We start from the raw sequence: 23,408 nt of genomic DNA on the forward strand, positions 1-23,408 counted from the left end.
TGTCAGTCAGACTACTGTACTCCTGGTGGTCCGACTGCCAGATTACAACCCTGGCGTTCAGGCTTCTGCCACCGGCAGGAACATGGTTCCCGATGGGGTGGGGGGGGTCGGAGTCGTGGTTAGCCACGGCGGTGCTGAGTTCAGCACTGCTGTGCTGATCACAAGTCCCCTTTCCGCCAGCCTTTTCATGGCGAGGTCCCCGCCATGAAAAGGCTGGCGGAAAGGCAGTGCTGGGAGCCAAGGGTGGGGGGTGTCCCTGCACTGCCCAGCACCCTCGGAACATGCAAGGGTGCGGGGGCCCCTCAGTGTGACAGCATTGCCTCGGCTCCTTAAGGAGCAGAGGCCAGTGCCACCACACTGTTTCCACTCGGCTGACTGGCAGAAATCTCCTAATATGGAAGTTTCACCTGGTCAGCCCAGTGCAAACATCGTAATAGGGCTGGGGGGAGACGGCCAGCTCTGTAGCGGTCTCCTCCCCAAGGGGCTGGTGGGCCGGTGGTCGGCCCACCAACCTCATAATGAGGCCCTCAATTTTTAAATAGCTGTTAACTATTTAAAATTTTCTGTCATGCGTAGGCATTTTTATGTACTTTTTTACTTCCACTTATATATATACTTACTACAACATTGCCGCCAACTTGATTAAGAGTTGGAGACAATGTTGTAGCCTGTTTCCTGCTTGGCCAGAGGGTGGAAACTCAGGGTTCCACCCGCTGACCTAGCCGGAAACTCTTAATTACTCCAGTGGGGAGGTCACCGTGTAGCTGGCAGCCACTCTGTCGGGAATTTGGAGGACAGACTTTTCCGACCCCCAAACTCGTAATGGGACCCATAGAGTTTCAGAAGTCTTACATTACAATTAGCATTGGAGAATCTTTCTACTTTGTCACTCAGCACTGGCCAATTTACCAATAAATGTCTGTGTAGGTTATTATGCCGTAACAAATGGCGCATGAATCCAAACACCTACAGGGACATCTACTTAAGTAGAATCCTTGGATGTGTGTCTTGTTTCATTTTAAAGTATAGCATGCAGGCATACAGCAGTCACAAAGAGGTTATGCAGTGAAGCCACATAGGCCCGCTTGCATGAAGGACCAGATTGGCATTTATGCGGTGCTGGCATTTTCCTGGTAGACTGTAGGAGTAGGGAGCTGCTTTCAGGGCTTAGTGGGCTACCATGACCCAAGCATGCTTCCACGGTTCTTTTCTAGTTTAGGGCTACTCCTGTGTGTGGCTGATTTCAACAGATTTGCAAGGACCGATTTGAGTTTGCAGCTGTGCACTGCTTACCAGTTACAGGAACACCAAGTACTTCTACACCCTAAATGCACTGATATAAACATTACTCCATAAAATATGTAAAAGGAGCTTATTTGAGTGGTTTCTCAACTTCCAGGAAATATTTAAATTAATCAGGAACAAACAATCCCATCTAAATCTTCTTGAAAGTGGTGTTAGTGGAAAGAAATATGATGTAATCAAGGAATAGTTCTGAAAATCATGAACAAAACAAATGTCATATGCAAATATTATGCCCAAAATAATCTAATAAGAGACACACGCATATTCATTGAAAAAAGCAAAGGTTAAAGTAACATTATAGTTAGGTCAAATGTTCAGTTACAACATAATATTTTAATCTCTAAAAGGCACTGAAATTCACCAGTCATCTAACAGTTATCTCTGTGGGACAATTAGCAGTGTATGGCAAGGGCAGGTGTTATATTTATCTTAGAGCACGAGTGTGGGAATGGCTGCCTTTATGGGGGTTCACCATAGGGCCAGGCCACTTGCCAAGCCCTATGGCCAATCCCCCTTCCCACACACACATGCAGCAAACCCCCTAGGCCAATAATACCTTGGACTACTCTGCTTTGCTACCCTGTGAGAGTCAAACACTACAATGGGGCGTTTGGTTGCCAATGGAGGACAAATGTAGACTAATTTCTTGCGTAGGCCACACAACTAATGACCCTTTTTCCTACTCACTACTGAAGTATTATGGAGTCTTTTCATAGGTGCATTGTTGTTACAGCTTCATTGGATATGTATACATCACTTTGAAGTGCCATATTCATGCAGTGAGGATAAGTTATATTTAAGAGGACTTTTCAATGAGTCATTATTTGTTTCTACATATTTGCCATATTATAGATGGAAAATATGCAGTTTGCCAAATAGTCTATATGTAAATTAAAGACCATGGGCCTTATTCACTAAGGTTTTGCTGTGAGTACCTGTGGCTTACCAAATTAGTACTCCTGGCTTGCTAGTGAATTCCGGCAGTAAGCCAGTATTGTAGGAGTACTTCAATTGAAAGACAGAGCTACTCACTGCAGAATATTTGTAAATGGGATCCTAAATCCGTTTGCATTATGCCTTGCACACACTATTATTATTTCCCAAATAAAATGTAATGCAATCTTCAACTCCACTGACTATTCAGTTCTATGAATTCTAATGCATTTTTATTACTCATGAATATTTTTCACTTGCATGCAAACAACTGAGTGCATGTGAATGATTTGCCGAGGACGTCTGATCTGAGAAGAGAAGAATAATAGTGTTCCATTCTCCGAGAGCTGCCCAGTTTGCATGTTTAATTTTGCAAACGGTGACATTGATAGGCCATTTGCCTGACTTTTAGTGAAGACAGCTGTAATAATTTAACATGACAAAAACATTCGCTTCCAACAAAAGGCTCTGGTATTAAACATGAAGAAAATAAATTGAAAAACATTTTGACACAGATTAGATTCAATTCAACTGCAAAATAGATGTAGTGACTGTAGTTAAGGACACTGCAGTGCGGTGAAGGCAGAGGCTGTAAAAAATAAGGGTCATATTTCAGAGCCCCTAGCGCCACCTTAGCCCCGCCATAGCATCATTTTTTGACTCTAAGGCGGTGCCCAAAGTGGCATTTTTTCCAGCACCATATTTACAAAGTGGCACAATATATGCATTGCGCAACTTTTTAAACCCTTGTGCCGCATTATGCCTGCACCAGGCATAATGTATGCAAGGGAGGCGTTCCCCCGCTGGGGGGTGTGGTGCTAAAAAATGGCTCAAGGACATCTAGGAGATGTCCTTGAGCCATTTTTTCAGCACTTTTAATGCCTGCTAAGAGCAGGCATCTAAGAGCAGGCATTAAGAGGGGCCTTCCATTATTTATAATGGGCCCCTATATACTCTGCAGAAGTAGTGCCAACATTTTGCGCTACTCCTGAAGAGTACATCAATAGCGTAAAAAAATATATATTTACACTATTACACCCTACCCTGCACCATGGTGCGCCGTATTTTAAATATGGCGAACACATGTGGTGGTAGGGGGCGCTAATGGGTGCAAGGAAAGTGGCGCTGCACCAGGTGCAGTGCCACTTTTCTTAAATCTGCCCCTAAGTTCTTAAGATGGGTTCCTGTTATTGGGTCCAGGTCCACCATGGTTTTGAGGCACCCGAGGTTGTAATGGGCACCAATGGCCATAGCAGATACTATTTCACTGAAAACAGTGCTGTGTTAGTTAAAACACATGGTTAAAAGAGCTGGCAGCAGTGTAGAGTTTGCTGAAATTGATAAAATTGGTGGGAATCCAAAATTTAGAGTGCTTTGAGCAAGTAAAAAAAATCTGTCTTCAATGGGGTCAAGTACAGCTAAAGATTTAATAAAAGAACTAAAACAAATTCTGGAAGATGCGTTTGGAAATGTATACTTAACAAAGAAGTGAGAGGATACAGGCTTTTGAAATACGCTGTCCTTTTTGCCTAATGTTTTTACACAGTTCTGCTCTCTCGAGTAACTGGTACTTCAAGATGTGGAATATAAAACTCCTAATTAAATAAACACATTGGAAACGTAATGCCACACTGAGAAAACCACTGCAGGGTGTGTGACATTTACCAGGAACTGTTCAACCCTATTTCGATTTCTGCACCACAGAATGGGGAATAAAATAATACTACCGCACAGTTTTCCCCATTCTTTTATTTTTTCATTTTCCACATTCTCAGGTGTAACTATCGGAGTTTGAGGACATAAAGTACATGTCGCATTGATCTCTATTATGAGCCAAGTGCAACCGACTTATATATTTGCTGTTTTTTGTATTTGTAATTATTTGACAAATTATTTATTAGAAATGTTGTGTTTTATGAATGAGTGATTCCCCTTGATTTGACATGCTTTGAATTATGATCCAGACTCGATTACTGAACTCAGAATCGGATAACGGGTTTGATGGTCTTGTTACCACCATCACGGTGGCATTGGAAACCCCGACCGCTGACTAGACGGCCCGACAGCCGAAGTATGATTTTGGCCGTTTGCTGAACTAGAGGCTACTGGAGTCCCGCCAACACTGCCAGATATTCACCAATCACATTGACGGAGGTGGGGGAAAAGCAGTTCTCTGAGGGCGGTATAGACAAGGGTACCACCTTCCACACTGTGATGTGCTTTTCTGTCGAGCCGACTGTGGTGGAGAGACTGCCTGCTTTGAGGTGGCAGAATTGAAGGAAATGGGATGCTATCTCCCCCATTTCCTTCTTTTCCCTTGAGGCTCCGACATGGACCCCTTAGTACAGGGCACCCCCTTCACAGCAGCAACTTCACCCTCAAAAATAGGGAAAAAAAGGTTAGTACCTTTTACATGTTTCTTCCATTGACTGGATTGGGCATGTATGACCAAGTCTGCAGCAATGGAATGGTACTTTTACATGTGTCATGCATATATGTACATTTTAGTCAAAATGTATGCACCTGCATCAACACAAAGTAAAAAATATACCGTGTATTGTTGACTGCGTCCCCCACCGATCCACCCCCATCAGGACCACTGCCGTGGGACCAGTAGTAACATTGTAATATGGTGGATGGGAGACAGTCGACTCTGCTGTCTTTTTCAGACTGCCACCTTGTCAGTATGGCGGTCCGACAGAAAACTCATAATCAGGCCCTTAGTTTGGGTTGCAATTTATTTTGGACAGTCTTGTCTTTTAAACATTGCTGTAGAAAATGTAAAGAGCCCCAGTCATTAACGGGCTCGCTATTAGCCCCCTGGTAATGATGAAATCAGGTCCACTCACAATTTTGTATTAGGACTTGAGCACAAACTGTACTTTTTCCAAAGGTTTTTTCCTCACACAAATTCTGTATGGAAGAATCTGTGCAGAGAAAACAGCATGGAAAGAGGAATACTTCAGGCTCTAAGAGTTTTTACATTTAAATTGGTGTGATATTCCACATTCTGATGGTGAAAGTTTGGTATCAGGTATCAAACTGCTCAGTATAAAACTGTGAATAAAAGTACTTCCCATAGGGTGTTTTTTTTTAACTCTAAAAGGTTGACTCACTCCCACTCGGAATCTCAGAATGAAGGCAAATATTTTGCAGAACTCGGTGTTATGGAGATGGGCAAAAAGTTGGATTGCCATGCTTAAAATTCTATTCCTGATTAAAAGGTTCAGAATTTGCACATTCTCACAAATGGCAATCCACTAACTAATACAGAAAAGTACACTTACTTAATGAGCTCAACTGGACACAAAATAACATGTCAATTAAAGGAAGAAAGCCTAACACTTATAACAATGGGGTGAATCAACTGCATCAACTGCACCATTACTATAGAATGCAATCTCCTACATGGAGCACCTACATTTCAAACTTTGAATCTCAGCAACATGCACCTTGATTGAACCCTCATCTACCAACCACCAGAAACACAAACTACTTTCACTGACTGATCACAGACTTCATCACTCCCCTCACCATCGATTCCAAAGACCACATCCCTAAAGGAGACTTCAATTACCACTTGGAAGACAAGACTGACACTAGCTCCATTGCCCTCCTCAAAAACCTCGAAAACCTCAGATTGTCACCAGAGCCACACACTCCTCTTGATATACCCCCTTGACCCAATCTTAACCATCTCAACAGCATCAAAATCATCACAACCCCACCTCTCACCAGGGCTGACTACACCACAATTCAATTCCAAATTAGCACCCCTCAATAAACAAAACCTGCCACCATAAGCTGGCCAAGCACAGTTAGAACAGCATTTCCAAATCAAACTGCCTCAACACACTGCGCCTGAACCAGCCCAACCTCACAGACAAAGATCTAGACAGCAAACACAGCGAGTGGATCACAAAATGCACTGATGACCTGTCACTTCATATACACAACACACAGAAGAGAACCCAGAAGCAGGCTAGATGGTACAACACTGCAAACAACTGTAAAGAAGATGGAGAACAAACCATCATAAAAACAACAAGGAACCATACAAAGAAGCCCTGAAACCCATCCACCAGATGATTAAAGAAGACCCCGACAGAGCACATGGACAACAGCTCCAACAGCTACAAATAATTCTCTGTGATCATCAAAGACTTCACCTCACCAGGTTCCACCACCATCACCCCTTCACAAGAACTATGCAATATAAATAAAAACCAGTGTTAGAAATGGGGTCTTTGGTTGGCAGTCAGGTTACCCTTTGTCCAAGCAAGGACCCTCACTCTAGTCAGGGTAAGTCACACAAAATTCAAATTATCCTGTGCCCACCGTCTGGTAGCTTGGCACTGAGCAGTCAGGGTGAACTTAGAAGGCAATGTGTAAATTATTTGTGCAATACATCATGCAATAACACAATATAGCACCACAAATATACACCACACAGTGTTTAGAAAAATATATAAAATGTATATGGATATTTGCAGGTTAAAAACGATAAAAGATGTAATAAGAAAATGTAAAGGTATCACTGGAAAGTGATCTAAAGTGTCTTAAGTCTTTTAAAAGCAAACAAAGTCTCTTTCAAGCACAAAGTACCTGGTTAGAGTGAAAAATCTCCGCAAAGGGCCGCAGAGGAGGAGATACGTGGAAAATGGTGTGTGCGTCGGTTTCGCCCCTTCACACACGGACTTGTGTCGTTATTTTCCACGTGGGGAAGACGTTGCGTAGATTTCCGGTGCGTGGACAGGTCTCCTCTTCGGGTCGCGGGGTTTTCAGATGCCCCGGGGTCTGTGCATGGAATCCTGGGCTTGTTGACCAGCTCTGCGTCGTTCCGTTGGGCGATGCGGGCATATTTCTTCCTCACTGCAGGCGCTGCGTCGATTTCCCCTCTGGAAGTCGGGCGGCATTGTCCAGGTGGGCCGTGCGTCGAAGTTCCGGTCGCACCACAGGCGCTGCGTCGATCTTTTCCTCACGAAGTCGAGCAGCGTCGTTCCGGTTCGGCGAGCAGTGAATTTTTCACCGCAGCACAAGATGTGCGTCTAATTGTTTGCCGTACAAGGAGTCCAGTTGCAAGAGAGAAGTCTTTTTGGTCCTGAGACTTTAGGGAACAGGAGGCAAGCTCTATCCAAGCCCTTGGAGAGCACTTCTGCAGCAAAGCAAGAGAGCAGCAAGACAGCAGGGCAACAGCAAGTCAGCAGTCTTCTGTAGAAAGCAGTCAGGTGAGTCCTTTAGGCAGCCAGGCAGTTCTTCTTGTCAGGATGAAGGTTCTGGTTCAGGCTTCTTCTCCAGGAAGTGTATGAGGTGGTAGGGCAGAGGCCCTGTTTTATACCCAAATGTGCCTTTGAAGTGGGGGAGACTTCAAAGAGTGCTTAAGAAGTGCACCAGGGCCCCTTTCAGTTCAATCCTGTCTGCCAGAGTCCCAGTAGGGGGTGTGGCAGTCCTTTGTGTGAGAGCAGGCCCTCCACCCTCCCAGCCCAGGAAGACCCATTCAAAATGCAGATGTATGCAAGTGAGGCTGAGTACCCTGTGTTTGGGGTGTGTCTGAGTGAATGCACAAGGAGCTGTCAACTAAACCCAGCCAGACGTGGATTGTAAGGCACAGAAAGATTTAAGTGCAGAGAAATGCTCACTTTCTAAAAGTGGCATTTCTAAAATAGTAATATTAAATCCAATTTCAACAGTCAGCAGGATTTTGCATTACCATTCTGGCCATACTAAATATGACCTTCCTACTCCTTTCAGATCAGCAGCTACCACTTCAACAATGTATGAGGGCAGCGTCAATGCTAGCCTATGAAGGGAGCAGGCCTCACTGTAGTGTAAAAACGAATTTAGGAGTTTTAACCTACCAGGACATGTAAACTACACAGGTACATGTCCTGCATTTTACCCACACAGCACCCTGCTCTAGAGGTTACCTAGGGCACACATTAGGGGTGACTTATATGTAGAAAAAGTGGAGTTTTAGGCTTGGCAAGTACTTTTAAATGCCACATCGAAGTGACAGTGAAACTGCACATGCAGGCCTTGCAATGGCAGGCCTGAGACAAGGTAAAGGGGCTACTAAAGTGGGTGGCACAACCAGTGCTGCAGGCCCACTAGTAGCATTTAATCTACAGGCCCTGGGCACATATAGGGCACTCTACTAGGGACTTATAAGTAAATCAAATAGTCCAATTTGGTGTGATCCAAGGTTACCATGTTTAAAGGGAGAGAGCATATGCACTTTAGCACTGGATAGCAGTGGTAAAGTGCGCAGAGTCTAAAAACCAGCAAAAACAGTGTCCAACAAGTGGAGGGAGGCAGGCAAAAAGTTAGGGGTGACCACCCTAAGGCTGTCAGGTCTAACATGTGTCCCCCCAGCTGAAAGTGGGGAGAGCTACCCAACCTCCTGGGAGCTCTCATCGCTAAGGCGGAAGTATCTGGAGAGACCATCAGCATTGGCGTGGTCAACCCCTGGGCGATATGCCACCGTAAAGTCCATCCCCTGTAGGGAAATGGACCACCTCAAGAGTTTGGGATTTTCACCCCTCATCTGCATGAGCCATCTGAGGGGCCTGTTGTCTGTCTGAACCCGGAAGTGAGTCCCAAACAGGTATGGTCTCAGCTTCTTCAGTGCCCAGACCACAGCAAAGGTTTCTCTTTCAATAGCACTCCACCTCTGTTCCTGTGGTAATAGTCTTCTGCTAATAAAGACTACTGGTTGGTCTAGGCCCTCCTCGTTTAGCTGTGCTAGGACTGCCACTATGCCATGCTCTGAAGCGTCTGTCTGCACGATAAATTCCTTGGAGTAGTCAGGGGCCTTGAGCACGGGGGCCGTGCACATGGCTTCCTTCAGGGAGTCAAAGGCTTTCTGACAAGCCTCTGTCCAAGTCACCAACCTAGGTTGCTTTTTGGATGTGAGTTCTGTCAAGGGTGTCACCATGGTTCCATAGCCCTTGACAAATCTGCAGTAATACCCAATGAGGCCTAAGAAGGCTCTCACCTCTGTTTGGGTTCTAGGTGGTTGCCAGGCCTTGATAGTTTCAATTTTGGCCTGGAGTGGCTGCACCTTGCCACCACCTACTAGGTGTCCCAAGTACACCTCGGAACCCTGCCCAATCTGGCATTTACTGGCCTTGATGGTCAGGCCTGCCTGTTGCAGGGCCTGAAGCACCTCCTTGAGGTGGAGTAGGTGTTCCTCCCAGCTGTCACTGTAGACGGCAATGTCGTCCAGGTAGGCTGCGCAGAAGGCATCCTTGCCAGCTAGGATCCCGTTAACCAACCGTTGAAAGGTAGCGGGGGCATTTTTCAACCCAAAGGGCATCACCCGGAATTGGTAATGGCCCTCAGGTGTGGAAAATGCTGATCTCTCTTTAGCCCCCTCAGTCAAGGCGATCTGCCAGTACCCTGATGTTAGATCAAAAGTACTGAGGAATTTGGCAGCACCTAGCCTGTCTACGAGCTCATCAGCTCGGGGGATGGGGTGAGCGTCAGTCCGCTTGACTGAATTGAGACCCCGGTAGTCCACGCAGAACCTAAGTTCTGGCTTGGCACCGGGGGCAGCAGCCTTGGGTACCGGCACCACAGGGCTGGCCCAGGGACTGCTAGACTTCTCAATAACCCCAAGAGCCAACATCTTGGAGACTTCCTCTTTGATGCTGGCCTTCACCTTGTCTGACAACCTGTAAAAAAATGTCTTTACCGGGGGACTGTCTCCCATGTCAATATCATGGACACACAAGTGTGCGTCCAGGGGTGAGAGAAAACAGGGAAGAGTACTGTTCCAGTAACTGGTAGCAGCCCCCTCTCTGGTCTAGGGTCACAGAGTCGGAGAGAATGACACCCTCCACTGACCCATCACCTTCCTTGGCAGCGAGGAGGTCAGGGAGAGGTTCACTCTCCTCTTCCGCCCCCTCATCTGTCACCAGAAGCATGTTGACTTCAGACCTCTCAAAATGAGGCTTCAGTCGGTTGACATGGAGCACCCTTAGGGGGTTCCTAGGGGATTGAAGGTCCACTAGGTAAGTGGCCTCCCCTTTCTGCTCCTTCACTTGAAATGGGCGAGACCAGGGGTCCTGGAGAGCTCTAGGCTCTACGGCTCCATTACCCACACTTTGTCTCCAGGTTGAAACTCTACTAGGGTGGCCTTCTGGTCATACCAGCATTTCATTACCTCTTGACTGGCCTCAAGGTTACTTTTGGCCACTTTCCACAAGCGGTGCATCTGGTTACGGAGGGCCAGCATGTAGCTGACCACGTCCTGAGGGGGTGCCTTTGGAGCTTTCTCCAACCCCTCCTTGACAATGCTTAAGGGTCCCCTGACAGGGTACCCATAGAGGAGCTCAAAGGGACTGAACCCTACCCCCTTCTGGGGTACCTCTCTGTAAGCAAAGAGAAGGCATGGTAAGAGGACGTCCCACTTACGCCTCAGGGCCTCAGGGAGGCCTGTGATCATGCCGTTCAAGATCTTGTTGAATCTCTCCACAAGACTATTAGATTGGGGGTGATAGGGTGTGGTGAACTTGTAGGTTACACCACACGCATCCCACATAGACTTCATGTATGCAGACATGAAGTTAGTGCCTCTGTCAGACACTGTCTCCTTTGGGAATCCCACACGGGTAAATATCCCAATCAGAGTTCTGGTCACCACTGGTGCAGTTATGGTCCTCAGAGGGATTGCCTCTGGGTAACGGGTGGCATGGTCCACCAAAACCAGGATGAATCTGTTGCCTCGGGCAGTTTTGGGGTCCAATGGACCAACAATGTCGATGCCCACCCTTTCAAAGTGGGTGGCAGCGACAGGAAGTGGAATCAGGGGGGCCTTAACCCTTTTTCCTGTTTTACCACTGGCCTGGCAGGTAGGACAGGACCTACAGAACGTATCTGAGTTTGTCCTCATTCTGGGCCAATAGAAGTGGGTGACAAGCCTGGCAAAGGTCTTGTCTTGCCCCAAATGTCCTGCCAGGGGAATGTCGTGAGCCAGCCCCAATAGGAAGGTCCAGTAACACTGGGGGACCACCAGCGCATGCGCTGCCCCAATGGCCGGAACCTTAGGCTCACTGTAGAGGAGATAATTTTCCCAATATATGTGGTGATTGCCAGAGGCTTCACCTGCTGCCTGGGCTGAGGCTTGCTTCCTCATGCCCTCTAGAGTGGGACATACTTTCTGCACCTTGCAGAATTCCTCCCTGGTGGGCCCACCCTCAATTTTCCAGCCAGCAAGCTCAGGTAGGTCACCTAGGGCGGCAATGTCTTCCCCAGTTGGCTCGGGGCCCTCCTCCTCAGGAACCCCGTCAACCACTGTGGGAACTTCTGGGACCGGTTTCCCGCACCCCTTGCCCCTCCTCTTGGCAGTTGTCTGGGCCATTGTTCCAGGCTCCAGACGCCCTTGGCTTCCCTCTCGGGCAGCCGTGGACCGTGTGGTCATGCAGACCCACTCAGGCAATCCTAACATCTCCAAGTGAGACCTTAGCTCTACCTCCTTCCAGGTAGTGTGCTCAAGGTCATTGCCTAACAGACAATCTACAGGCATGGCAGGACTCACAGCTACTTTTAGAGTACCAGAGACCCCCCCCCACTCAAAGGGAACCAGAGCTACCGGTAGGTGGCTCTCACGATTTTTCTGCGACTATGACTTGGTGGAATGTATTTGGGATGACCTGCTGCTGCTGACACCAGCTGACCCTTGACAGTAGTCATGCTGGCTCCTGTGTCACGCAGAGCCTCCACCCTTTGCCCATTGATGGTGACCCACTGCCTATACTTGGAAGTATTGGGAGGCATGTGGGTTTTTAGCACCATCTCTGCATCCCCCAGGGACACTAGGGTTACCTCTGTCTGCTCCCCAAAACTGACTGGGACCATCTCCTCCCGAGCGCTACGCTAGCCAACCCAGGTGTCTGCCCTCCTTTGGGGGGCTGTGCCCTCTGGGGACACTTGGAATCACCCTCAGAGTGCCCATACTTATTGCACTCTGCATATTGGGGTACAAATCTCCGTGTCTTATGGTCAGTAAAACCTCTCCTTTGAGAATCAGACCGAGATTGGTTACCACTACTCCCTTGGGAACTATTTTGGGGGCATTTTGAGAAATCCTTCTTTTTAAGTTTTTCTCCCCACTCTTTCTTCTGATGGGAACCCTGACCACCTTTGTGGGTGTCCCCCCCAGATACTTTTCTGGACACTCTGGTACTAGTCCAGAGGTCCGCTTCCTCAGCAAGCTTCCTGGGATCAGTCAGCTTACTGTCTACTAGGTGCTGGTGCAACTCTGTAAAACAAATACTGAGCATATGCTGTCTCAGAATCAAATTATACAATCCTGTGTAATCATCTACTTTGCATCCCCGCACCCATCCATTCAGTGCCTTACTGTAAAAGTCAAAGAAATCTACCCATGTTTGTGTGGACAGTTTGGTGCTGTCCTTGAACCTCTGACGGTTTTTCTCAGGGGTCAGCCCAAACCTGGCAAGTAAAATGGCTTTCTGAAGTGGGTATGTGTTTTGATCCTTTTTGTCCAATGTGAGAAGTGTGTCCCTCCCCAATGGTGGCAGATAACTCCACATAGCTGTACCCCATTGCACTTCAGGAACCTCATGAGCCCTTAGAGCAACTTCATAAGCAGCTAGCCATTTATCTATGTCATCTCCCACCACAAAATTGGGCACCACATTTTTGGGTATACAAACCTTCTTTTCTCCAGCAGGTCCTGTCTGTATGCTGCCACCATTACTGCTGGATTCAGACTTCTTTGCCTCAAGATCCAGCTCCTTGTGACTCAGTTCATGAGCCAACAAAAGTTTCTTTTCAGCCAAGGCTGTCTCAGCTGCTTGTGCTTCTCTCTCTGCCCTTCTTTCCTCCTGTTGAGCCTCAATTTTCAGTTTTGCCATTTGCAATTGGAACTCCCTCTCCTCTCTCCTTTCCTCTGCGGTCAGGCCTTGATCAGAGACACTGCTCCCTGATCTGGAAGGGGGCACAATTGCAGTGGTAACATCACCCACTGATGGCAAAAAATCCTCTTGGGGGGCCATCTTCTGGCTCCTCCTCCTCAGCATCCTCCTCTAAATGGGCTTCTGCCCAGGCCCTCAGCGCCACTTGAAAGTCCTCATTTCTGGAGGACCCTTGGGTGGGTACACTCATCTCCCTGCAGAACCCTTTTAGCTGTTTGACAGTATATGTCTCCAACAGGGCTAGGTCAAAATCTCCTGCTTGAGACCCAGCCTGAGACATGTTGAGTGAGGATTTAGGTTTAGAAAATTGTCAGGAAAAACGAATTTGCAAAAAGAGGGGAAGAAGTTGCGTAGATTTCCGGCGCGTGGAAGGGTCTCCTCTTTGGGTCGCGGGGTTTTCAGACGCCCCGGGGTCTGTGCGTGGAATCCTGGGCTTGTTGACCAGCTCTGCGTCATTCTGGTGGGCGATGCGAGGAAATTTCTCCCTCACGGCACACGCTGCGTCGATTTCCCCTCTGGAAGTCCGGTGGCGTTGTCCAGGTGGGCCGTGTATCGAAGTTCCGGTCGCACCGCAGGCGCTGCGTCGATCTTTTCCACGCAAAGTCGTTCCGGTTCAGCGAGCAGTGAATTTTTCACTGCGGCAAAAGCTGTGTGTCGGATTTTTTGCCGCACAAGGTGTCCAGTTGCAAGAGAGAAGTCTTTTTGGTCCTGAGACTTCAGGGAACAGGAGGCAAGCTCTATCCAAGCCCTTGGAGAGCACTTCTGCAGCAAAGCAAGAGAGCAGCAAGACAGCAGGGCAACAGCAAGTCAGCAGTCTTCTGTAGAAAGCAGTCAGGTGAGTCCTTTAGGCAGCCAGCCAGTTCTTCTTGTCAGGATGCAGGTTCTGGGTCAGGTTTCTTCTCCAGGAAGTGTCTGAAGTGGTAGGGCAGAGGCCCTGTTTTATACCCAAATGTGCCTTTGAAGTGGGGGAGACTTCAAAGAGTGGCTTAGAAGTGCACCAGGTCCCCTTTCAGTTCAATCCTGTCTGCCAGGGTCCCAGTAGGGGGTGTGGCAGTCCTTTGTGTGAGAGCAGGCCCTCCACCCTCCCAGCCCGGGAAGACCCATTCAAAATGCAGATGTATGCAAGTGAGGCTGAGTACCCTGTGTTTGGTGTGTGTCTGAGTGAATGAACAAGGAGCTGTCAACTAAACCCAGCCAGACGTGGATTGTAAGGCACAGAAAGATTTAAGTGCAGAGAAATGCTCACTTTCTAAAAGTGGCATTTCTAAAATAGTAATATTAAATCCAACCTTACCAGTCAGCAGGATTTTGTATTACCATTCTGGCCATACTAAATATGACCTTCCTATTCCTTTCAGATCAGTAGCTACCACTTCAACAATGTATGAGGGCAGCCCCAATGCTAGCCTATGAAGGAAGCAAGCCTCAAAGTAGTGTAAAAACGAATTTAGGAGGTTTACACTACCAGGACATGTAAACTACACAGGTACATGTCCTGCCTTTTACCCACACAGCACCCTGCTCTAGGGGATACCTAGGGCACACATTAGGGGTGACTTATATGTAGAAAAAGGGGAGTTTTAGGCTTGGCAAGTACTTTTAAATGCCAAGTCGAAGTGACAGTGAAACTTCACACACAGGCCTTGCAATGGCAGGCCTGAGACAAGGTAAAGGGGCTACTAAAGTGGGTGGCACAACCAGTGCTGCAGGCCCATAGTAGCATTTGATCTACAGGCCCTGGGCACATTTAGTGCACTCTACTAGGGGCTTATAAGTAAATCAAATAGTCCAATTTGGTGTGATCCAAGGTTACCATGTTTAAAGGGAGAGAGCATATGCACTTTAGCACTGGATAGCAGTGGTAAAGTGCGCAGAGTCTAAAAACCAGCAGAAACAGTGTCCAACAAGTGGAGGGAGGCAGGCAAAAAGTTAGGGGTGACCACCCTAAGGCTGTCAGGTCTAACACAGCTACCTCAACTTCAACCATCATCCAAACCCCTGCACCTTCACCTACTGTCTACCCACAAACAACCTTGAAAACTCCAAGTCTACCTGGAAAACAATTACCATGGAAGGAACAGTAAACATCATGAGAACCATTCACTCATGGGCACCAACGACCCAGGCCCCCACCAAATCGGGGCACATTCCTCATTAGCAAAGTCCTTTCCTGCATCTTAAACATTTCCATCACCACCACTACTTTCCAGGATGCCTGTAAGCATGCAATGCTCAGTACACTGCTTAGGAAACCCTCAATAGACCCCTTCAACTAACAAACTATCCAATCTCGCTTCTACCATATCCAGCCAAGGTTACGGAGAAAGCCATCAATCTACGACGTGAGCACTACTTCTACACACAGCAAATACTAGGCACCACTCAATTGGGTTTGCAGCCTAACCACAACTACAGATGACATCATGTTGATCCTCAACCATGGAGAAACAGCAACCCTCTTACTGATCAACATTTTAGTGGCCTTCGACATTGTCTCCCACTCCACCATGATCACAAGATTCCAAGAAACAGGAATTTAAACAAGGGTGGAATATTCCGTTCTGCCGGCAGAATTGGTGACCCTGTGTTACTCCTGTGACATGTAGTTCTGGATGAATTCCACCAATAGCTTTGAGGAAAAAAAAAATTCTTGCACATGGTTCCAGAACAGTAAGTTAGTGAGAGAGATTTGGTGTCCCCAAGTGCAATTTCCGGTAACTAGGAGCACATCCGGTGAGATTATCCTAATGAGGGTGGTTGTGGGGGGTCGCGACTGTTCGATGTCAGAAGGCTGCCACTCAAGTAGGATATCTACTCTAGCAGCAGCAAAATCAACACAAATAGCTGTGCCCTCCGGCGCACCTCGTGATGCTGATTTTTCAGCATGGAACATGCTGCAGCCACTAAATCACAGTGCGAGCAGCACAATGTGCATATTTCCACCTATTATCAATATCATACATACATAGTAGGGATAAATGTCTACTTATTACTTCCAAAGTGACTAATGAATTGTTCACCTAAACACACCGTATTCCATTACACTGTATTTATTATAAAGTTTTTTTTCTTTTCTTTACATTGCCTGTTCTCCCATTATTCATATAACAATTTATATGTTTACCTGATCCCTCATTGCTATTCAACATCAACAAATCACATATCAAAACCAAATAAAACACACTAACAACACAATACTAAAAATGCTTCAAGGTATTATGTTTCCCAATTGTTCACAATGAGCTGCTATGTGTGATTCCAAAAAAGCAGTCATCTCCTTTGAGATAGTCAAATAAGATGTCCACAACAGTTGGGAATTACACCATTAAGACCCATTTATATGGACTCATCATTGCTTCTATTTGATTCATAAATTTCCAATTCTCCTCAAAATGTTGTGTTGACACGTTTCGGCCTGTTGGTGTGGTAAAATCTTTTGTAGTTTATGAACAGTAAGTTAGCGAGTGAGATTTGGTGTCCCAGAGTGCAATTTCCGGTAACTAGGAGCACATCTGACAAGATTATCCTATTGAGAGTGGTCGTGGAAGGTCGCGACTGTTCGTGGTCAGAAGGCTGCCATTCAAGTAGGAAATCTACTCGTGCAGCAGCAAAATCAACTTGAGTAGCTGTGCCCTCCGGCACACCACGTGGCACTGATTTTTCAGCATGGAACATGTTACAGCCACTAAATCACAGTGGGAGCAGTGCCTATTTCTACCTGTTTGCAGAACACCGCAGAATAACTGAGCAGAATTCCACAGAGTCAAATTCCGCAAGTTCTGCCCACCCCCTAAACCTGTCCTCATCTAGATCTTCTTCTTCCTCACAGGAAGAACATAAAAAGCTATCTCCGAACTTACATGTCATAAGGCAAGTACCTCATCTTTGAAGTCCCCCAAGGCTCTTGCCTCAGTCTGGCCCTATTAAACATCTACCTTACCCCGCTGGCAGACCATATCACATGTATCAACATACTTTCCTATGCTGACAATACCCAACTAATAATCTCCCTGTCGGACTCATGCTCAGCCTACCTTGCCACACACACATCACCCCAAACCTCAGAAAAGGTTTCTGGCTCTGCATACACAAATACACCCAGGTCAAGCTTCTCATAAACACATACATGGCACTTTACAACACTGGCCCTGCCTACCTCAACAGTCGCATACACTACCACTCCCCTTCCAGGCACCTCCGCTCATCTGGACTCTCAGTAGCACACATACCCTGCATTCACAACACAAAATCTTGAGGCAGCGTCTTCTAGTACATCTCCCTTAAAGCATGAATCAGCCTCCTGCATCACATCTGACTTTCCTCAATGCTTCTCAAATTTTGCAAGAAGCTGAAGACCTGGCTCTTCAAATAATCATACCAAGAGAACAGTCCCCTACCCTCCTGCAAAGCACCTGGATACCCTCACTGGTGATTAGTGCACATTAAAAGTCTACATAACATAACATTGATCCTTACAGCCAATACAAGAAAACAAAGTGATAAACTGTGCCCTTTAAACATACTGGTCAAAACTGATATGATTGCAAAAACATGTTTAAGTGAATTTGAAAATGCTTATAAGCTACTGACATAGATCTTTAAAAGAAGCTGTTTCATATTTCATTACAAAGCACTTTAGAACCAGTTTTTACTAAGTTTGTTCAGGATGACTGTTATTGACAATTATCTGTCAATTCTTTCTATGAAATGACAAGGACCTCATGGAATATTTTAATTCCATCTTCAGAGACACACTTCTGTCTGACTTTTGACTATAGGACTGTGTTAAGTCTGCTCATCAGAATATTGCAGCATATGCTTGTTTGAGGGCGCTCAATGTACCTATCTCAGGATATTGAGCTTATTGGGTTAATGCTGCAGATTTCAGGATGTGTGATTGGAAAGTCTCAGGTATGATTCCTAATGGATCTTTCATTCCTTCTGAGGTTAAACAAGTGAGTGCCAATCATTTGGTAATATTACCACCTGTTAATTACTCTTGTCAGGAATCTACTGTATTCTAAAATTTGCTTTCTGTACTCCACACTAACCTCTCATGATAACTAAGCTATATCCATGCTGGAAGCTACCAGGCCTAAAGAAATGGCAAAAAGATAATTGGCTTGAAATAACTTTGCAACAAATGGTGTTCTAGCATGCAAATAATATAAATATTCCTTCAAGCTCCAGAACCCCTACAGTGTGGCTGATGAGCAATGTCCTCTAAAGAGGTCACTTCAAAAGAATTAGGGGGTCATTACGACCCCTGTGGTCGGTGGTATAGTGGAGGTATTACCGCCAACAGGCTGGTGGTACCTACCGCCACTGTTATGACATTGGCGGTTTGGCCAAAGCCAAACCGCCAATGTACAACACCGACCACCACAGCAGTAATGACCGCCGGGCTGGAGACTTTGGTCCACCGCCATGGCTTCAGTGGTTTCGGTACCTCCACTGAAACCATGCGGGAGGCACTATCAGTGCCAGGGAATTCCTTCCCTGGCACTTATAGGGGTCTCCCCCACCACCTTCCCCCTCCCCATAATCTTCCCCCACCTTCCCACTCCCTTCCACAACCCCGCACATTTACACACATACATGCACATACATACACACCCATACTCACACGCATACACACATTCACCCACACATTCATACATTCACATACACTCACAGCAACACTCATGAACATACATCCAGGCATACACGCAATCTCACGATACAACATGCACGTACACTCACACCCACTCATGCATTACACATGCATGCACACATTCACAAACGGTCACACACCCCTCCACTCACGCACACAACACCCCCACTCCCGTCTCCTGTCGGAGAACCCGACTTACCTGCTTGCAGGGGGTCCTCCTTCAGGAGACGGGACGCGGCAGCAGCAGCAGCGTCCACCAGCAAAACACCGCCAGGCCATATTATGGAACATGATACGGTAGGCGGTGTTTTGCTGGCATAGCGCCACCTTACCGCCGTCCACCGCCATGACCGTAGATGGAAGCCATCTTGCGGTATTCCGTCTACAGTCATAATGCCATGGACGGTCGGTAGCCACAGCGACGGTATGTTAGCGACTGTCGCCGTGGCGGTAGGCGGCATTTGCGCATATGTTACATTAACAACTATGCTGCTTTCAATTCTGTTCTGATGCCCTAGCACATAAAATGTGAAATGCACTAACATATCAATGCAGTTTTTAAATTCTGCAAGGGCAATGTACGTTATAAAATGCAACACATGTTACAAAGTTCTACAGATTTCCTTTAAGAATGGCCATCTTCTCCACATAAATGTTATTCAAAGGTCTATACTAATTATAGCAATTACTCTGGCCTGGGGAGAGGAGGGACAGGCTTGAATGTGACACATGAGAGGCACCAAGCAAACAGCATGTTTGCCAATTTGTCACTTTAACTCTGGAGCAAGTAGTGTGGAAAGTAGTGTTTTCATTGTGTAATGATTTGCTTTGTAATCTATTACCCAATAGTAGAGTTCATATCCAGGCTTAGATTCACAGCATATTACAGTTTTACAATCATTTTGCCACCAAAGTTTGGTAGTTTGAAGAGGTACTTCCGTGCCTACACAAGCGGAGTGGCAGAGTACTTCCTTGACATAGACACCATCCCAGGAAAAAAAACATGCAAGGCGATTGTAAAATTATATTGGACATGTGTCTTACATTGCACTTTGACAAACTGATTATAGAGGGGTATGACTTTGGTAAGACATCAATGATATATTCAGGCTTCACATCGGTGGGATACCTCTCAGTGTACACTTAGGTCAGGCATTAGACATCTGCGCTATGACTCAGGTGACACTGCTCCATCACCAAAGGCCAAAAGCCAAAACTAATCTTTTCTGCTTATTTTTTTCTAAAATTGCCACTAACCCTGTGTTTAGTGCCTGAGGGCACCTACTAAATATATAAAAAATCTATATTTGAAAATCATGAGTTGGGTTGTTACTCATAAAGTGCAACAAACACCCTAAGGCCTCGTGGCGCCAAACTGAGAAAAAAAATGAAGATAATAAATGAAATAGATTACTTTTAACAGCCTTCCTTTAAGAGCCACCCATTCACATTTCATTGGGCTTGTTATAAAATATAAATTTCTTATCGACCAGCGTGTACACTTCAAAAAGGCAGGAGTGTGAATAGAGCTATGACTGAGAATGTGATGAGAATGGATAGATTGCATCAAATTAAACCTATTGAGTGGAAAAACGTTTGAATAGCGATATTTAATGAGATGAGATCTTGGACAGAAAATGAGAATCTTTTACAAATTGCAATCGATAAGTAGAATGGAAAACCATTTTGCGGCCTTCATTAGACATAATATATGCAAAATATTTTGGACACGGAATGTTCTTTTGTGAACTTTGCCCTGAAGAAGTGAATGTTGTCAGTGAAACGTGTTGCCACTTCCAGGTATCTGTACCAAATGCCTGTGTCATTCGCATCTTTAACGACTATGTACCTACAACTTTGTAATGTGAAATCATCATGAAAAGTGGCATTTCAGTTTATTGGTTCTTTTACATGTATGAGGTCTCCAAATTGAAAGGAGCTGGTTATCATGCAATATGCCTGTAGCAATTATGTATATCAATGGAACTAATACCAGCAAATAAAACAAACACAAACCTTGCTGAATAGGTTGAATCTGTATCTCTTCTACTCCACACAGTTCTCCAGGGTGGAGAGTAGGCATTTGTCATGTTAAACGTGCTATGTTTGTCATCAATCAAATGACTTGACGCATTTACAGTTCTTAGAAAGATAAGGTCAGATGACTTCTGTGTCTAATGGCAGGTATGACAATGATTCTGCATAAATAGTTAAAGATAGTGACTTCCATTATTTGAGAGTGAGAAGATGGCGACCTCCATTAGCCAAAATGGAGTCGGACCTACATGAAATGGAGTCGGACCTTAAGGACCTTACGTCAATGTGCTTCAGGTGTGTGTTTTACCCATTGACCCATAGGGATTTATAAAAATGTATAGAGAAATCCATGCTCTCAAGTTACTGTGGTCTAAAAATTCTACATAAAATGTACACTTAAGCAAGCTGTGTATGTGAAACATATTAGAAAACATTTACTATCAAACATATAAATGAAGCGTTAAATATAAGCAATCAATACATCATAGATATGATAAGAATGGTACATATACAATATAGAGAAGCATGAATACTTTTAACCTTGAGTTGCTTTAAATAATCAGTATATATTATAGTCTAACTAAAGGGTTTTCTGTGTAGTAGTGATTAAGCATACCAGTGATGTTATGGAATAAACCAGATTAAAACTGTATGGCATAAAAATAAAACCAAACATTTAAAAAGAGTCTTGTTGAAAAGAACAGCAAATTGTTGATCAACTAACTTGTTGAGTTAATTTCTCATCAGGGTACGTGTTGACAGTGTTGGGTGCACATGCAGTATAAATGTGACCTGTACGAAAACCATACAGTGTGTGTTTGTAGTTAGCAGTCTGCATATTTGATAGATCAGCAATTGGTTGTTTATCAGAGGCACTCAATAATAATTGTGGCTTCTCTTTGAAGGCTTGAAATATAACGAGTGAAGCCACTCATCAAGAGCTGCATTGAAAAGTGCCACTGTGATATTCCTCTGTCATAGGTAGCATCCTGTAGAAGGGACAAGTGCATTGCTCAGCATTGTTTCTGGTGCTCTGTTAGAGATTGAATAATCATTCCCCTATCAAGGTAAGCCACCTGGGGCTGTTCCAGATGTAAGTCCAAGATGATCTCAGTCAGACAGTTTTTGCACCAGAACACAGGTTTTGCTTGTGTAGCATCCATTTGAGGAAATGTGAGCATTCAGTGCTCACTGAGTTCAGATAGCCAAGCATGTCCCATGTAGTGTGCTAGAGTTCTGCTGCAGCTTTGTTCAGCTGGATACGTACACCCCATGATGTTTTTTCCCTGTTGAAACAGGAGAAAGATGAAGATACTGTGGTTGATTAGCAATATGATTATTGGAAATCCTCCAAAAGGGCTGAAGAACAGAGAATGAAAAAATAAAGGAACCAGTGCAAATACTGCTTTAAATACAGTCAACAGAGCAGACTCAATGTTCTTAAAAAGGTGCACAGCACCCGTTGCTGCAGATGAACTAAATATCATTTGTATGATATCTGCAAAATGAGTTGGGTACTGAATGTGTAACATCCTCTGAATTTCTTAAGCAGTTCTGGTTTCTGCCTCTGTTGATTATCAACTTCAACTGCTGAAGTCAAAAGGATTTATCTTTGTATCAGAACATACAATAATTTGCTTAAACCATCAAAATGGATAGACTTCATACTTATACTAGGCCAAGGGATGTTTCTGATGATACTTTGAGGTGGAGGATATCAGGTCCCTCTACAACACCGTATTGTTTCAGAAACTGTGATCAGGTATGACGGGCCCGGTTCCAACCAATAGCAGTAACATTTGTTAAAAATAAATGAGAACCGTTAATCAGAAGTTCATGATGTGTGGGAATGGATGCAATGGGGGAAATGTATAAAACACAACTTAACCCTGGTGTTGGAAATGGCCTCTCTGCAGGGTCACCCCCAAACCTTTTGCCTTTCTCTTCTTCTTTTTTTGACCTCATTTTTGCTGGCTTAAGGACTCTGGACACTTTACTACTGCTAACCAGTGCTAAAGTGCATGTGCTATCTCTCTAAAAACAGGGTAACATTGGAAATACCCAATTGGCATATTTAATTCACTTGTAAGTCCCTAGTAAAGTGCACTACATGTGCCCATGGCCTGTATATTGAATGCTATTTGTGGGCCTGCAACACTGGTTGTGCCACCCACATAAGTAGCCCCTTAACCATGTCTCAGGACTGCCATCGCAAGGCCTGTGTGTGCAGTTTCACTGCCACTTCGACTTGGCATTTAAAAGTACTTGCCTAGCCCTAAACTCCCCTTTTTCCACTCCTCAAAGTAGCATAGGACTATAAATCAAGCGTTATTCTTTTAACTCAATGTCCCAATCAACTGAAATAGAACTGGGCATTATAACATAATTCATTAAAGCTTTTCTGTCATAAGGCAATTGCAGTATGTTAGTGAGTCCCATAATCTGATATGGAACCTTTTCCCAGGCTATGTCCTCGGGCACAGGATAAGCTATAATGTTCACAATATAGAAACCGCTTTCAGCTCTGTGGGATGAGTGTG

This window comes from Pleurodeles waltl, chromosome 8 (genome assembly GCF_031143425.1).
Source record: "Pleurodeles waltl isolate 20211129_DDA chromosome 8, aPleWal1.hap1.20221129, whole genome shotgun sequence".
NCBI lineage: Eukaryota > Metazoa > Chordata > Amphibia > Caudata > Salamandridae > Pleurodeles > Pleurodeles waltl.